This window comes from Rhea americana, unplaced genomic scaffold (genome assembly GCF_003343005.1).
Source record: "Rhea americana isolate MKP2758 unplaced genomic scaffold, rheAme1 scaffold_12, whole genome shotgun sequence".
Classification (NCBI taxonomy): domain Eukaryota; kingdom Metazoa; phylum Chordata; class Aves; order Rheiformes; family Rheidae; genus Rhea; species Rhea americana.
In genome coordinates, this window is record NW_028185261.1 from 3,705,721 (window position 1) to 3,720,713 (window position 14,993).

Consider the following 14,993-nt stretch of genomic DNA (forward strand, 5'->3'; position numbering starts at 1 on the left):
TCAGTTAGATTTAGACAAATGTAAATATAAAAATAAATTTTAAGTTTGCTGATGCAAACCAGAACAAATTGCCATGAACGAAACTGTCAAAATCCRTGGACTAAACACATGCATGTCACAAAGGTAAGATAATTGAACAAGTACATCCACAGGTGCCAGCTATCTTTCTCTCAGATGATCTGATGTTTATTAAACTTTGCATTTTTTCAACTTTGCAATTTCTYGACCTATAAACCTTGTCTTCCCATAGTTCTTTGATTATCAGGACACATTATTACTGTAATAATCCATTAACATAGACTCAAAGTAGTGTTAGAGTAACCTGAGATCATTAAGGCTTTAATGCCTAAGTCTGTGAAGGGAAAGTCTTTTTGATAGGAATATGCACACATTACAGCAAGTAAAACAGAATATAAGGGATCTTACAGAAAAGGTGTTAGTTATGAGAATACCTAAATATTGGTATTCCAAACTGAAGTTTTCTAAGCCTTTATTATCCACTGAATTGTGGAAAATTTGGCAGTTTGGTCTTACCAGAAGTGCTTCTTGTTTTTTTCTGTTTATTTTTTTTTCCTCCAATAATGGCAGTCTTTTACTCATATGCTATCATCTGAGAAGCTGTAGAAGAAACATATACTGTTATACTTATCCCTAAGGTTCTCTTCAAGAAACATCATCTTCCCCCTGCAGTGAGATATGTGTGAGCTTGCAAGAACAGAATATATTGTTCACTGACAAGTATAATCAAGCAGAGATGGCCAATGCACTAAAAAGAAGCTAATGTTAGCAAAGTTTTTTTATTGTTATACTTTTATTCTCTTTAGTGATCTGATTTTTGGTTAGAATCAGCTAAAGAGGAAGAAGTTTCCTCTATTAACTGACAAATCATGTTTTCTTTAAAACATGTTACATTTTTATATTCACATGATGCCTTTTTAGGGAGTGTTTTCTGGATGTTTTTCATTCCCTTGAATTCTTGTATTGGTGAAGGACAAGTTTTTCAACATAACTTTCCAAAATTTAAATTTATAATGACGTCATACAGATAATGGCCGTGGCATGCTGACCAGCAGAAGCAAGTAATAGATCGTTATAGTTAAGAACAGGTATAACTAGTGACTACATTCTGATTTATGATGATAAGATGCAGGAGAGGAAGACTGGAAATTAATCATTACAGGTGTATGTGAAGTAACTGCATAGATATCCTCTTTCTTCTTTAGAATTGTGTGTAAGATTTTTCAACTGCAAGATCAGGCCCAACCATAAATAATTAGTTTTGAATAGGGCTGGTCAGAAACCTCTTTTCCTGTTCCATTGAGCTTTTGCAACTTTCCCATCTCTAATATATACAAAGAGTGTTTTTTTGTGCTGTCTCTGTATTTTCCATTTCAAAAGGTCAGTGCAGTTTTAGTATTTTTTGCAGTCGTTAAAACAAATGTTTTATGTTTGACACAAACAGCTATTCTGAAATGAAAATTAAATATTTATATTCAGGGAATTTGAAAACAGACTATTATTAAGGTCTATTTTTTTCAAAAATGACGATCAACCGTTTTCTGCAAATAATTTCTGTTTCAACATATTGATCTCTCTGAAGAAAAATTCCTCATCATCATTTGATATTGTGATTTCCTGTTTTTCATATTTGTATTCTTCTGTAGCTTCTGTGAATCCAAGGAAGAGATTGGATGCAAATGGAACAGAATAGTATCCATAGGAACTTTGTCAAAATTAGTTTGTTAGTGGCAAAGCAGCTTTAAACTAAACAATGCTCTATTACAGGACAAGTCAGAGAACACTAAAAGCACAAGCTTTGGTTCTTTAGCCAAAGTAGATACTAATTTTGTCTGCAACAAGTGTCAATTGTACCACTACATGTATTTCTTGGCTTTTATGAGCCTTACTGGCACTATGCTTACACTGTAGCGCTCTCTTTTGAAATCCCATTACAGATGCTCAGATATTAATTTATACACTCTAGCACATATCATAGTTTCTGTTTGTATCAGCCTTCAAATATGTGCATATGTTGATACAATAAAACAATGCTGTTAAACAAGACTGCCTTAACAGTTGGTATTTTCCAGTGATGTCCATTTAGTGATACTAAAATGGCTGATGATTTTGAGGGGAGTGAAGGAGTTTTTTGGTCTCTCTTTTTCTTTTGTCTTGTGACAAGAACTAGTCATGGCAAATGATTGGTAACAGTCGGCCAATTAGTAGCTGTGAGTCTGTGGGTCAAGAGATACCATAAAAGCTGAAAGCCTTTGGCTCCATGGGAAATATAAGTGCTATGAAAACAATCCAGAAATTATGAAGGTTTTCATTGTGTGCCTGTCACCAGCCTGAGAGTGTTCTTTCAGCAGTGGCAGCAGCTATGTTTCAGATAGAAAACAAATTCATAAGACCCCCTTTTTAAAAAACAAAAAAACCCAAATTAGTTGTTGGAAGACAACTATTGAGAGGAAACACCTGGAGGAAATGCCACTTCAATTTCACTCTTGTCTTCAGGATACCATAACTTACATCTTCCAGGATGTGATAGTGTGCTTCATCAGACAACATCACAATGAGATCATACCCTTGAATATGGATTCCAAGTCATTTTTATAAAGAACAATAATAGTTATGTCTGATTCTGCTTCCTGTGAGAGTATATTAGGAATATTTCTCATCTTTTCATGAGAAATTGGATAATTTCTTTGATGTTATCATGGAATCCTAGATATGCACAGAAATGATTACTTCACAAACTCTGAGTCTACCTGAGGATGAAGGCAGACATCTCTCACCAGGAGCCATCCCTGTGATGTCAACAAAGTTGCAGAGACAAGCCTAAGACAAGCTACAACAAAGATCARGGTAGTATTAWGATAAGAAGGAATTAAGGTAGAAGATAGTGAAAATTCAGTGATTGTATGTATATAGCCATGTGCAGTGAGACTTCAGACTTTTTCAGAGAAGGGTAAACAGTAAGACCTTTTGACKTTTTATATACCTGTTAAAATTGTTCTAGCACTCCTTCCATGGATGATCTTGGCATGAGTAAAAACATGTTCATTCCATGTAATACATCTTCATGGATTTACTAGGCTGCAAAATAAATTTGGGAAACAAAACCTTTCGGCAAGCTCTCAGACCTCTAGTTATTAAAATGTTGACATAAAATGTCTTTAGTACTAGCATAATCTTCATAATTAGTTATCTGCTAGCTTGTTATCTATGATTTCCTGGTGATCAGGTCTAATAAAAGTTCAGACCCTTTTAAAATTTTCAGAATTTCTCTTGGCTTAAGTACACAGAGGGCTTGCAGGTGCAGGACAAATCTGAGCATCATCTTTATGTATTCCTCCAGAAAGTTTTTTTGTAAAGTTGCAGATACACCTTTAAGAAATACATGAAAATATTCACACTATGCAGAAAACAGTATGCTGCTAAGACTTCATCCACTAACAGGTAAACTTTTCCCAGTTCCTGCTAAAGTAGACTGTGACCATTACTTGTCTTTTTCTATATAGTGATATGCATAGCAGACATTGTAATCAATCGATTACAACTTGTTACTTTTTTTAAAAAAAGCATAATGGAATGAAAGTCAGCTGCTGTTATACTTAGAGATACTTCTTTGAGTTATCTTGATTCTGTTTTGTATTATTACGTTTGAATGTTTCTGTTTTAGACTTTGATTTTGACATGCCAAAATGCTGAATTTCCTTCTGAAAAGTTGTAACCAAAGCTTGATTTATTTAAAATGTAAGCAACCTTTTGTGTACCTGCAAATTCTACATACTCAACACCCAATATATGTCTATGAGCATACCATAGGTATGCACTTATTTCAATCTCCTATTTCCAATGTTATGTCTTCTGTTGCAAAGAGGACCTGGAACTTTCATAACTCTTTGTTGTCCAACTCTTTGTTTCTAAAACACATAATTTTCAAAATACTTGTGCGTTAAAGCTACACAATAAGCAAGATGCTTAAACTAAGAAAAGCTTTGAAAAGGAGCCTTCTTACAAATACAATATTGTACTATATTACAATTCTAACACATCAGTGATTTTCTAAGAAAGAAATAACATCTACCATGTTTTTTATTCCCTTTCGATGAGACAGTACTTCCAAAATCCAATGAAAGGCCATATGTCTGTCCTGCATATTTGTGGTTTGCCTCCATCTAAACATTCTAATCTTTCTCTTTGTGGGAGAGGACTGTGAAGACACACATATCAGTTATCTTATGCCAAATGCATGAAGGTTTATATAGGAGCAGAATAAACAGTGAAAATGATTATTTAATAACTCAAACAACACAGAAGATTCAGAAAATCATTCGTATTCTGGAAGACTATACAAGCATGTGTTCAACTACACCAGTCTTGAATTTCAGTAAATTTAAATTTCAGCTCATATTTATTGAACTTCCTGCATAGAGATTCATTGACTGAATTCCTTTTGTATAGAAAATTTCACAGGAAATCCTGATAATATTGACTAACCTATAAACTGAAATATATTCCTTTTTAATTCCTAAAAAATATCGCAGCGGTTTTAAGTTCTAAGGAGATGCAATAAAACTTGTTATCTAGTACATTCAAATCATGCATGAAAACTAAAAAAATTCTGTATTTTTCTTGCCTTGCATTAAATAGAGAAAAACAGATTTATTAATAAATAATTAAGACATGAAGTAGGTTATTCAGATTTTTAGGGATCCTAGCTTCGTTGACTTTAGGTATATGCAGGAACATTGTTATATTTAGTGCATAAAATAGTGATTTAAGAACTTAAGAATGGCTGTATTTGTTGAGACCAGGGGTCTGCCTAACCCAGTACTCTGTCTCTAAGCTTTGCTAGACCGGATGCTTAACTGGAGCCAGGACAAGAAAAGCTTATATGATCCCCCCACTAATATTCTCCCAGTCTCCAGCTATTTCCCAGTCAGGGATTTTCCTGATCAGCATGAAAAGCTGTGTTCTAATATGTCTTGTGAAATCACCTCCCACTAGCTTTGTTTGTTTTCCCCAAGTTCTTGTACCAGAATAATCAAGGAGTAACCAATTCCTATATATGTTCTCCGTGCTTCGCTCCCTGGTCTGTTTTCCAGGCTGAAGAGGGCTATGCTATTTAGTAATTTATTTTATGGAAGCATTCAATACGTTTAGTGAATGCTTGCTGATATTCTCTGAACTTCTGGCAATTCTAAAATACCACTTTTGATATAAGGGAACTAGTGCTGTATGCAATATTCAAGATACAAGTGAACTGTGGATTTATACAGTGGCATGAAAATATTTCTATTTTACTCTTTTTTCCCCTAACATTTGATTTTTTTTTTCTTTTTAACTTTTTAGGTGTAGCTTACAGTGAGAGTTGTGGTGAAAGGAGGCTTCACCAAGGTCTAGCACCTGCAGAACAGTCAAGCCTGTTATTGAATGCTGAGAGGTAAGAAAGTACAAATTATTTGTTTCTATCAGAATTTAAAAGGAAGTGGTATTTCTCATACTGTATGTAAATAAAGGCCCCAGTTCTTGTTTACACAAATATCTCCCTATGCTCCGATATTTTAAGATACCTTAAAGTTTGTTTAAATTACTTGAACTGACTTTTGAAACAGCATAGAATGTTAATGGAGAAATTGAGAATCATATTCATGTTCAGCATATTGCACACATTTAACTCTAGTTTCATAAAGATATGCATAGAATGATTGTCTCTTTTTGTCTTGAAAATTCTGCCCAGTCTTTACAAGTGGTTGATTAATGCTTATTAGTCAACTGGTGATGATCTTCAACAAATCTAAATTTAACAGGATTCCCTAGTGCTTTGAAAATTTGAGGTTCATTCATTCATTCGCTAACTATGGATGGAAATTCTTAGCTTTTGTATATGTATTGTATATATCTAGGAGCACAGAACTTGCTGCTGGTTGAGAGTATCTTTTTTTTTCTTTCTTAAATATTCCCTGCCTTCCTCTGCATCTCTCTCTGCCATTCCTGTTTTGGCACCCTGTCAAAATTGGAAGAAGTGTTCTGACCTTCTTGACAAAGGTATTTTCCAGGTACTGGTCTTTACAGCTGTAACAAGCTCAGCATTGTATCTTGTGATCTCACCTTAGATAACACTTCAGCCTAGAACACTACTCCAGTGTCCCTACCATGTCGACCCTGTACAAATCTTCCCTGGACTGAACAGAGGGCTTTTATATGATGCAGAAGAGTTCAAAAAAGGGTCGAGGGTCTTGTCCTGAACGTACAAATTGGTATCAATTTTAGATAGTGTAAGTGAAGAGTCTACTGACATACCAAAACCACCGCATGTATTTATTACAAAATGAATAGGGATATGAAAATGCATCACAATTTTAAGAACAAAAGTTTTTTCCTATTTGGGCAGAAGACAGTTTTCTTTTCATGGCCTATCATGATATTAGAATAAGTGAAAAGATGTGCTACTAAAACAACATACTGATATTTAAGCATCAATACATGCCTTATGCAATAGCACTTAAAATTATGCATAAAAAGTGATAAGAGTTTTAAACTACTGCACGAGAAGGAAATAAAAATAACTGAGCCATCTTCTTTCTTATAACATTGCTGAACAACACTTTTCATTGTCATAGTCAAGACTATTTTGTATACGCTAACTAGCTATAAATGAGCATGCAGAATGCATTATAGACATGCCTGTGGAGTAATAAGATATATTTTGTGTTTTAAAAAATGATGCTGTTGCTTATACACATTTTTTTTTTCTGCTTACTGAGATTACAAAAGGTAGTTAAGGGAAAAGTAAAATGGAATTGAAGGATCATCACAYATGGGTAAAAATAAGATGTTGAATATGTATTTTGTTTAGTTAAGACAAAATTGTACGTTTCTCAGAAAACCACATTCAGATCCAGAGTTAGCAAATACTGATCATCAGCAATGGACCATGTCTCTGTAACACTCAGAAACCATAAAAACTGTTTGGCATTTCAGTTTGTAATGCAGAACGGATTGCTGCTATTACTCACGATTTTAGATTAGACTCAGTGTGAAGTTCTAGCTCAGTTAATAGCTAGTGGAGTTTTTCTACTAGTTTCAATTGGCCCACCATTTTAGTCGTTGGCCCACCATTTTAGCTATCTGTGTATTTGTCTGGGACTGTGTGAAGACTGAAGCATAATCATTAGATAGAATCAGATCAATATACTTCACATTGCATTTTTTATAGGTTTTCTGTCTAATGAAAATTGATCATGTAATTAAATCTACACAGAAATTCTGGCACATTTACTTAAAATATGATTACAGAAATCCTTGGGAGACTAAATGAAAAAACAGATGATCTATTTAAACGAATTTCTCAATATTTTTTTTATTCTGAAACAATACACAGTGTCGTAATGTCCTTACTATATCATACTGGTATCATCAACCTTTTGTTTTATGAACAAAATTTACATTTTGTTCTTCTCTTTAAGTGGAAGTAAGTTTAATATTTTACATCTTTTTCTGGATACGCTTTGTTTCTGCTTTAAATGTTTAGCAGTTACTAGGAGTGTGTCAGTGAACAGCCCCCCCCTTCCCCCAGTGATTAGTATCCATGTGCTGACAGCAAAACTTTCAAAGTCTAAAGTAAAGATTTTTAAAAACATAAAAAGTAAGAAAAGTTAAATTGGCAGACGTTAGTTTACAAAATGAAGCTAAAAGATGAATTTGCTTGCAATAATATTACCTGTTCCAATCATTTCAGCCATTTTGTGAGTTAATCATTTTCAAAGTTAAAACCTACCTGAAACTGTAAGGCTTGCATAAGCAAACCTGACAATTGACCAGTTTTTCACGCATTGGAAAGCTTATGAATTGAGTATACTTCTGCATGAATACAGTTACAGTCTTAACCTAGACAGAGTTGTTGTGCAGAGAACACTGCATTGCTTTTCCATCTTTCTTCTTCTTGACTAGATCCAGCCTTATATTTACTTTTAGTTTTCAAGGCTAGTAATAGCTATGTTCTTGAAATCAAAAATCTGAAACCTAAACCTGTGGCATTTTCTTCTCAGAAATTTTTTGAACGTTCACATTTTGTTGGCTGTTGGGTTGCTGTTCAGGTCTTGCAAATGTCATTAAATGAGTTTATGAAGACTGAAATCAAGTGGCTCCATTTTTCAGTATTGCTGGGAGGTCTGTGTGTATTTTTTGGTGAAAGAGTCTGAAAGGAATGTGTGAGACAAGTAGTACAGTTGTATTCCAAACGAGGATACTTGGGACCAGCGTTCATGGTTGCTGGAGTTGATATGTCCTAAAATGCCAGATATATTTTTTTGGAGAAATCTCAGTGAGACTTTTACACAAAAGTGATCTTCTAGTGCTTCTGAAATCATTTGGAGACTACAGCAACTGTTGGACTTTAGACTTGGGTAGATGAATAGAGAAGAACAGAGCAAGCCCCAAAGTTAATGGGAAAAGAGAGAAAAAAAKCACCTTATCAAATGGCTGTCTCCACGTTTAAAGACTCAAACTGACTGAAGGATACATCAGGGCAAATGTTAGTGTTCCCTTAAACTCATTTTGTTGGAGGATTTTCCCTTCTAGAAAGGGCTTTCTGGGATGAACTTTTCATTTTTTCTATTAATTTTAGTTTATGCCTGCTAACCATTTAGTATAAGCCACTGGTAATTGTTTGCAAAGGATGTGGCTTTTCCCTCATTTTATCATTCATTTATGCAAAAAATAAGGCAGAGAAATGTCCGCATTAAAACTTTAGAGCAATCAAACTGTCATCATCTAGAAGCAAAAATATGTTGCTTACGATCGTTGTTAGTTGGGATCTCTTATGTAATGAATGCTTTAATACCTATATACACATACATGCACAAGACAGTGAAACCTATCTTTCAAATTCAGTGAGGTCTTAAAAGGATTTAAAGCACTGCCTATGTATCTTTTTAAATTCCACAGCAAGGGAAACTGCATATTTCAAGAAAAGACGTAGCTACTGAAAAGAGAGAATGTAAGAAGCGCAGTGCTATTTAGGAGTGGGGAAAGGCCAGTTTAAGTCTCTAGTGATATCTGAAGTGCAGATTCGTGAGTGCAAAGGAAGTGTAGCTCATAGTTCTGGCATCTGGATCAAAAATGCAGCTCTGGATCTAATCAGTTCTGAACTTCTGGTGAGCACAGGGTCTGACTTCAATAGATCTATGTGTATGAAGGAAAGTAACTGTTTGTCATCTTCGGCTGTAATGGCTAACAAAGCTTACAATGAGATGTGACTTGTAGAGAAATATACCATAGTAAGTCATGCAGATCCTATGTGAAAAACGTTGAGATGTAGAAATACAGTTAGGCAGATTGTAGACTTCTATTCCATGTTTCAAAGCTAAATAGTGTACGCCCGTGGGGGAGTTGAGTTAGGCTAATTTTTACACTAGCAGAGAATCTGGTGTGGTGAATTATTTCTGAGCACTCATTGTGCAGAAGATAAGTATTTTTATCTTTCTAATATATTTTCCTCTGCACTTTCTTCTGTTGGGCAGTAGTTGCTGACATTAAATATTTCAGAGCAATTGTGCCAGAGAGATGGCCAATTTCAATGACAGCTGATGTTCTCCCATAGTCTTATGTGGATTATGCAATTTAAATGGACACAATTCAATCTTAGCTGCGTATCATGTTGGTCATAATCATTGTTACTTTATAGAGAATATTTTTTGTAGTCTTTGCACATATGATCTCTATAATTCACTGTTTGCATACCACACAGCATCTGCCTCAGTTTTTACAGAATCTCAACAGATGCAGTCAGGAACAATGTACAACTCCCGAAAGTCTAAAAATAATTGTATTTCAATAAATTCTCCTGCTGCAGTCACTATCCTATATAAATATAATAATCATCTAGCGTTGGAAATGACACTGAAATATCAGAGTAAATGCCCACAGCATGCAGCCATTAAGTGTTTTGTTTAGCAAAGAAGGAATGTTACTTAGAGAATACTTAAAGAAATATATTGAAATCATTAGYGTCAGGATAGTTTTAAATTTAATCATGTTGGAAAGATTTTGAATATTGCATCAATCCTCTGCCAAAAAGATGTAAATGACATTCACTTAAATGAGTACCAGGATTTGGCCCTCATTATTTTAAGTTAAGGAACTTAAAGTTGCTTTTATTTTCTTCATATCAAGAAGAAAGAAAACTGTTTCCTCTATGTCTGCAGTATAGATACACCATTGTAACATATTGGAAGGAAGTCTAACTTCATCAAGCCACATGTTGGGTTCATACTTGTAGTTCTTCTACAAAAGTGCTATTGACTGTAGTGAATGTTTTGCATGACTAGATCAAAGTCAGAGAGTGCAGGGTGAAATGCCTGATGTAACAGACCACTTACATTAGCTTTAAAATAAATATAACATCCAATAACTATAAGGAACTCAAAATGCAAATCGTGTAACCCTTTCAGATCTGTGCAGCAATACTGACTTTCAACATACCAAAGTTAAATCTCATCTCTAAGGTAACTGCTGAAAAGAAGAAATGGTTAGGCACTGAAAAGACTTCAGGCATTCATTAGTAGAACAATGTTTTGGAATATCATTTTGTTGCAGAGAGAACAGTCTATTTTGTTGCAAGATGAACAGTTATCTAGGTTTCCCCCTTTCTCTGTCCTGACGTTTCGACTGGTAGGACAAGAGGAAGCTATTGTCTGTGATGCCCAGGGCTCCAGCAGGGCTATGAGCTCCAGCTCAGTGTATGTGTGTATGTGCCTTTTATGGCAGGAAACGTGCAGTAGGATGGGAAATGAGCAAAATTAAGATATATCAACAACTTTAGGCATGACTCTTCAAGTTAATATGAGGGCAAGTGGCTTCAGGCTAGACATGAAACAAGTGTCTGAAATAGTGTGCTATTGAGGAAGGATATAGTAACTCCTCCGTATACATATGAGCAATCAAAGTGAGATCTGATTCTGTGGACAATGTACAAGAACAGCATCAAGCAATTCATGTCTCACCTATTAATTGAGATCTGTATGTCAGGGAAAAGGAAATGAAATTTTGTTCTGCAGCTCACTCAAAATAGAATGAGCTTCRAAATCTGATGTCTACATATAATACCAAGGAGGATGCCTCTAGCTAGCCAGATTTCCTCTGTCACAGAAGAAAAAGAAAAAAAAAAAGATCTTGGAATTTGACCTCTGTCTACTCACTTAAAGATTCTAAGGGTAAATAATTTTCAGGTATGCTCAATTTTATGAAGCAGAAATTGTGATGTCTAAATAACATATGACTTGAGAGATCTATCAGATATAATTATGTGCAAACATTAGCCCTACATTTCAGCTAATTCAGAGGTAATAATTTGTTTGGACAAGTGTAACTGAACAGTGATGGATAACAAGCAAGCTCTGCAAGATCATTATTGGTTTGTGGTTCAGCTGTAACAGGCATAATGACATGTACTAAATAGAGTGTTAATTTTGAATGGTTCATCCAGTTTTATTAAAAAGCTTCTTGGGGAAAAGATGGCATGATTTTTATTCTCATTTTTAGCAGTTCCTTTATGCATTGCAAGTAACTCATGGATAGCAAGTCAAGAGTGCACTCTCTTATAACATGAGCAATTCTAGCTTTGTGTACATTAAAACACTCTCTGGTGACAGCATTAATCTGAAAAAAAAAAGTATAATACATTCCTGTTTGCTTTGCTTGTCATTTTCAAATTGCATCAGTTTTCTTTTCCCAAACTGAAGAGTACTCCAAAATACCTGACATTCTTTAAGCAGCATCTTTCTGAGATTTTGGGAATTTAGAATGAAAGTCTTAGCATCTCTGAGGTGTACTGTAGCATGAACTGTTTTGAAAACACTAATTACTACAGGTACTTGAATGCAACATTCTGCCAGTAGCTGGTAATTTTGTTCAAGCAAGCAGAATGATAAGCTCTATAGTGGGAAGAGGTGTACAAGAAACAGCAATATCCTTCATATTTCACAAGTCTGTCCCTTCATTTTTTGAGTAGAACACAGCTCTTCTTCAGCCATCCTTGACTTGAAGGTTGGTAGCATGACAAAATTTTGCTAAATCCTTTACATCATCTTGCTTTAGAGAAATAGGAGACAGTAGGCATATTTATCAGCTCCTTTCTGAGGATCCCGTTCCTGAATGGCTTGCCAAGGTTAAGCATGCTTCAATATGTATGTAGTCTGTTTTTCTTCCTGTAGGCACAGCTTTCAACTCTTAAAAACTATCAACTGCAACCCATAGAAATGGTATTTCCCTTGTCCTCCAATGGAGCAAGTGTACTATACATTGTTGTGTATCAGTACAGAGTTATCAGAACACAGTTTTTAATAGTGATTTTTGTACCCTGGTGCACATGGTATGAATTTTAAGCCTAATGAATTTGGGAAAAACCCTCTGAAAGCAAAAGCACTACTTTCCCTAGTAAGAGGAGGTTTGAAGTTATTCATCTGTATTAAAGCAGTCCTTAGCTTTGTTGTCATCTTTCAATTTGTAGCAGGAAATTCTTGATCTGAAAGTACAGAACGAAATAGAAGACAAAGTAGGTTTCCTCTGTATTGTATTTCAGGATGCACATTTTTCATTTCACTGCAGATTTATATTTTTTCCCTGGTAAATGAAATGCATTGTAATTACACTCAGGCTCATACTACATAGTATAATATAGCAACATCAGGAAGGTAAGGCCTTTTGGATATTTTTATTAATTACAATGGTAAATAACTCTTACACATGTGGAAGATATGGAAGCTCAGGCTTCTACAGTTTGATGACTCAGAGGAAGGAAATAAGAACTTGTATCTTCTGTTTAGTTCTTTACAATATTTGCTCCTGTGTTATTGTGCAGAATATATTTAAAGGCACAGATCAATTTGCAGGACAATCCCCAAATACTCATGCTTCTTATGGTCTTACTGAAAATGTTGAAGAGTGATTTTTCTCTGTTGCTTATGAAAAAGTAAAACTTGTTGAGTTAGGATTTTGTGTTCTGGGGCTAATTCCTTCTTAATTTACCCTTTTGTAAAACGGATTTTCCAATGCTTAAGCCATCTCAGAAGGAAATGAGAGGGCAAATGTTGAAATGTTTCATGCTGAAATGAGCTACTGCTATTCAGATATTCTTCCCTCTGCTAAAGAAGATGCAGTCAAATCATAGTTCAGCCTGTACAATTCACAGGATTTGTGAAGCATCCAAACTTAAACTCCTATAGGGAGCATAATAATATTTCTGCAACAGGAATATTGCTGTTTTCAAGCAATACAGCATAGTTTTCCATCTCCTTTAGAAAGTTTTAATTAAAAGTAAATTAAGAGAAWTTTTTTTTCAGTTGTGTTTACATGTTCTAGGGGACAGAGATAGAAGAGATGGAATATACTTTTTCAGATTAGTTTTACCAATTCATCTCCTTATTAGCTGCTGTTTCTACAGCAGCTCAGTTAGTCTTCTATCTCAAACTATGACCTGAGAGAACCTAAACCATGCTGCCCTATTGTATGTGTAGTTGAGCAGTTCTTAAAAAGATCCAGGGAAAAAAATATCATTCCACTTTTCCACAAGGCCTGAGAGATTTGGAGGGATGAGAATGAGATTGCTAGTATTTTCATTTCTGTACACCTTGGGAATGAGACAAAATTTCCTGAAGGAACCTGACTGAAGGTAACTGAGAGCTCTAGAGGCTTTGTTCATATGAAACAGGAATAAATCTGGATGGTTTGTTAAAAAGTTAATAAATTCAGTAAATTTTAATTTTAGTTTGATATTCTCKGGAACATAAACTCCAAATGAGCCTAGGAGCTGAGAAGTATAAAAAAATCTAGTAGTGTATCTTATTTTAGTTGAATTCTGTTACTGAATTCACAAGAATATTTTCATTATATGATCTAGTCCATGATAGTAGGTAAATTCAAGATACAGTTCTCTCCCCTTTACTTTTTTTTTCCTTATATTTGTTTTTGATATCAGTTTAACATGTTAGCAGAATTCTGTTTCACAATTCAACAGCAATGCTTTGCACAAGACCTTTCTGCAGAAATTCTGGTAACCAGAGGCTTGAAGTAAACAAAGGCTAAATGGGGAAAGAGCTTTGTGAGAGACTCCGTTTTAAAGGCATGTTGGGTTGTTGGCAGTCACAGGAAGCTCTTTGAAAGGATTAGGGAATTTCAGCAGAACAGTGATGGTTTATTAATATTTGTTTGATTTTGTATGACTAGAATTGTGCTGTCTTCTATCATTTTCTAACTCATGAGAACAAATCCCTTCTAGTTAAATAGGGTGAAATTTTCTAACTCATTCTGAACCACATTTGTACTCCTATGATCTTATTAGCGATACGATCTTATATCCCTTGAGTACTTATGAAAATCCCGGATTTAATTTTATATACTCTCTTTGCTGTGTCTCTAGAATGATTTACCTGCTAGCAAAACTTTTTATAGTACGAAAACATATTTAATTCTTTAATTCTTGTTGACTATGGGGAAAGGAAGGTTTAAAGTCTTGTAGGTAATACCAAACAGAGAAAATAGTTTTAAATGAAGTAAGTGAAGAACAAAGAGACTATTGTAAGTAAACAGTAAAGCTTGCTGGTTTCTGAAGCCCAATATAAAATGTGTGGGAGAATGGGGTACTTGGAGATGTTCTGGATCTCTGCTATATAATGTTTCTTCTGTTAGGTTCAGAGGGTGTCAAGTTGCATCAAAGTTTGCATTAGACATGATCATCAGTGCTATCAACAGAACATAGGATGAACCAGGGTATAGAGAGAATAGAAGTGATAAAGTCTGAAAAGACAGAATGTGTTTCCTAACTCAAAGGCCTGTACATTTCATGTACTTCTGTGTTAGAAATAGAACCTTTTACCTAGATGGAAGTATTCTGAGGTAAAGCTATTAGTAGTACTAGTAGCCTGCCAAAATGCATGTAGTTATCAAAATGTATGAGTATAATTTAAAACTCTGTCAGCCATTCGTTT

At 34.8% G+C, this 14,993-nt stretch overlaps 1 long non-coding RNA gene across 1 annotated transcript in view; it reads left to right on the plus strand.

Annotated features, from left to right (window-relative positions):
• LOC146600535 (uncharacterized) overlaps window positions 1–14,993 on the plus strand; it is a 161,092-nt gene that overhangs the window by 3,369 nt on the left and 142,730 nt on the right. Inside the window, exon 2 of the long non-coding RNA XR_014897881.1 lies at window positions 5,359–5,449. This is a non-coding gene — a long non-coding RNA (uncharacterized LOC146600535). The remainder of the gene's footprint in view (window positions 1–5,358; window positions 5,450–14,993) is intronic.